Source organism: Macrobrachium rosenbergii, chromosome 40 (assembly GCF_040412425.1).
Source record: "Macrobrachium rosenbergii isolate ZJJX-2024 chromosome 40, ASM4041242v1, whole genome shotgun sequence".
Classification (NCBI taxonomy): Eukaryota; Metazoa; Arthropoda; class Malacostraca; order Decapoda; family Palaemonidae; genus Macrobrachium; species Macrobrachium rosenbergii.
Window position 1 is genome coordinate 644,358 of NC_089780.1, and position 3,884 is coordinate 648,241.

The window sequence follows — 3,884 nt, forward strand, 5'->3', positions numbered from 1 at the left end:
GCTACTAATCACGAGAGAGCGAGAGAGAAATTCTCCGGGGCCTCTAACTACGAGAGAGAGAGAGAGAGAGAGAGAGAGAGAGAGAGAGAGAGAGAGAGAGAGAGAGAGCGTCGTAATATTACAACAAAAACCTCAAAGTGATAAATTACAAACTGTTCCGAACCTAAATTGATGGCCACAAATTTCACGATCTGAAAAATTAAATTTGGGTCTCACTAAAAGCCGTCGTCCAGCACTCCGTAAGTGTGCAGTTTATCCATGATCACAGTTGTTCCCCAATTCAAAAAGGATATTGCAGGTTCGTGATGATTCTTCAACAGACACTATATATCGTCATTGTCACATGAACAATTTAAAAACAATTTTTTGTTGAGCTTACTTAGACTGAAATTGGCATGCTGATTCCAAATCTGTAGTTAGTTTTCTTCTAGTACGTCAATTTTTTTCTAAACAACGTACCTACCAGATAAGCAAAATTCCACTGGTTAGCTGTAATAAAACTTGCCAGCTGATAACGATTTGACTCATCTAGAGCTATGTGGCAACTTGTTTGTGCAGTCACAATTGAGACAGTGCGGCGAGAGGTGCGTGCAGCTCCCAATAGGTCAGTACGGTCAATATCTGCAAACAGAAAGCTAGGATAGTAGGAATTAGGAGGATTTGTTATGGCTTTTCTATTAACCTTGTAACAACATACCATTGTAATTTCTATTTCGCTTAAGGTTTTTTTTGTTTTTGTTTTTAAGCTTGTAACTATTCCAGCCTAGTGTTTTATTTACATAGGTATATATTTCTTTTGTTTCAGATCATGTCTGCTCCTGCTACGTCTCATCGTAAATGCCTTAACAACCCTGACTCCTTCTGCTATATATGTGGTAGTTTCACCATTCCAAGTCAGAGGGCAAACATCAGCGTATTTGTCAACAAGCATATTTCGCATATTTTAAAGTGAAACTCGGTGATGAAGAAAAGCCATGGGCCCCTCACAAAGTGTGCAAGCAGTGTGTCGAGGGTTTACGGATGTGGACCAAAGGAACACGTGAAAAGATGCCATTTGGTATCCCCATGGTTTGGCGTGAGCAAAAAGGTCATTCCACAGACTGTTACTTTTGTTCAATGAAAACATCAGGATTTAACAAGAAAAATAAAAGTAAAATAGAATATCCTAATATACCGTCAGCTATAAGACCAATGCCTCATTCAGCTGAAATTCCAGCGCCAGTTTTCGAACAACTACCTCCTCTAGAAGACCTGAGTGATGTTGAAGAAGGCAGTGACAGCAATGATGCAGATTTTGACATTCACGAGGATCCAGTTCGTAGGGAATTTGATCAGCACGAGTTGAATGATTTAGCATGTGATTTTTGCCGATCAAAAAAGGCTTCAGAAATACTAGCATCAAGACTGAACGTGAAAAACCTACTTGAACAAGGGGTGAAGGTATCATACTTTCGAACCAGAGAAAGTACATTTCTACAGTATATTCGAAGTGACAGCGGTTTTGTGTTTTGCCATAACATTCCTGGCTTACTGAAGGAATTAGGGCTTTCAAACTACAATCCAAATGAATGGTGAATGTTTGTTGATAGCTCAAAGCGGAGCTTGGAGTGTGTCCTTCTACACAATGGCAATCTGTATGGCGCAGTCCCTATTGGGCATTCGGTCTGTCTTCGTGAAGAATATGGAGATGTAAAGAGTTATTGAGTTATTGCAATATGACAAACACAATTGGATCATCTGTGTTGACCTCAAGATGGTGTCTTTCCTTTTTGGTCAGCGGCGTGGATACACGAAGTATCCCTGCTTTCTCTGTATGTGGGATAGCAGAGCTCGAGAGAAGCATTGGGTTGAGAAGAATTGGCCTCCGAGATCTGATCTTAAACCTGGAGATCCTAACGTTGTACATGAGCCACTTGTTGACAGGAAGAAAATATTATTCCCACCTCTGCACATAAAACTAGGTCTCATGAAACAATTTGTAAAAGCATTGTTAACTGATGGCGACTGTTTGAAGTACATCATCTTGACATTTCCTGGACTGTCAATTGAAAAAATCAAGGCCGTTGTGTTTGATGGTCCACAAATATGACAGCTCATCAAAGATGAATAGTTCACCGGTACTATGCCAGACCTTGAAAAGAATGCTTGGCTATCATTCAAAGACTTCATCAAGAACTTTCTTGGAAATACACGTGCAAGTAATTACACATTAATTGTTCAGAAACTATTAGAGAGCTACAAAGCGCTTGGTTGCAACATGAGTATTAAATTACATTTTTGCATTGCCATCTTGCCAACTTTCCGGAAAATCTTGGTGCTGCTAGCGACGAGCAAGGTGAACGATTTCACCAAGATTTGAAGGTTATGGAAGAACGTTACCAGGGAAGATGGGATGTCCATATGATGGCTGACTATTGTTGGAGCATCAAATGCGATTGTCCTCAAGTTGAACACTCCAGAAAAAGCAACAAGCGTAAATTTTTACCTTAACCTGCACAGAATTATAGCCTTATCCTTTGTAAAACATAATAATGTTAAACAAACATTCTATTCATGCCTATTTCTTTCATTTTCCATCGTATGTTAATATTTGCAACTTTTTATAAAACAAGCACTGTAACTGTTATGTACAGTGTTTTTCATATTTTTTAAGAAAACGAAAATCCTATAGTTCAAATGCTTAACGTGATAAAGAAAAACTGAGATCAGTTTTGGATTCAGCACCCAAAAATTACTTAATAACAACTGTCAGACCTAACTCAACAAAAATTATGTTCCCCAGTGAATTATTAATTATACAACAGATGAATTAAGTTGCGAATTCGTGATGTTGCTTAGGCATGTACGTGGCCGTTAATTGCCAGTGTTACCGAAGAAGAGAAGCTGGAAATAAACCCTAACCTTGAAGGATTACAAGACATCGATGGTGACATTTAAGGCAGTTTCATCTCAAGTCCAGCTTCCGGTTTCTGCCACTTGAATTTCATTTCATTCAAAGTTAATACTCTTTATTGTGAACTGCACCAGTCGCTCTTTTTAGTTTTTAATTTAGAGCACAATAAATTGACACATTCCCTGAGATCAAAAACGGCTTTCTGTGCTTTAGAGTCCAGATGTCCATATCAGGCCTCTTACCTCCTTCAGCACCTTTCTACAGTTACGATGAAAGTTCCCTTATGGTACCCGGAACCACAAATACGTTCAAGAACTTCAGATTTTCACAGAAATTCTGAAAATAACTTATTTAAAAATATACAATGTCCTTTCAGCTTCTGAAGGGCTTCCCAGTCGACAGACATTTTTAGGAAAGTTAAGAAAGTCCAGGTTTCGTGCCCTCAGTGTTTATTGCGATGGACATTTTCTAGACAACCAGCGGTTATTCGAACCTTTAGCGCCTACAACGTCCAGATGACCACCATAAAATGTAAGAAAATACCTGTTGAAATGGCCTGCCTGCCCTTAACAAAGTCCTGTTTTCTTCATTTCGTCAGCGCTCGTTTACACTGTGTTCAGAACGACACTGAGGCCAGTTCCAGATGGTCCCAGTATAATTTCTGGGGGTTTTCCAACAAAATTTCTGGATATTTCTTAAAACTTCTGAAGATTCAATTTTTTTATTATGCATTAATTACACAAAAAGAAAAGAGACAAATTCAACTGTACACGAATAATGGCTAACTATCTTTTTTTCTTTTATGAAACTGAATCATTACTTTTTGCTAGAAAAAAATTATTGCTTCTTAGCCAACAAATTATAATTGTCATAAGAATAGAAGAAATCAAACGATGAAATGAATAACATATTGTAAACACAAAGATATAATATTAATTGACAATTTCCCTTGATACTAACTGAAATGAACGTATATTTCTTTGACTGAATA

The 3,884-nt window shown here is 38.0% G+C and overlaps 1 pseudogene; it reads left to right on the top strand.

Moving 5' to 3' along the window:
* Positions 1-663: 663 nt before the first annotated feature.
* On the top strand, positions 664-2,490 carry LOC136825936 (uncharacterized; annotated as a pseudogene).
* The last annotated feature ends 1,394 nt before the right edge of the window (positions 2,491-3,884 follow it).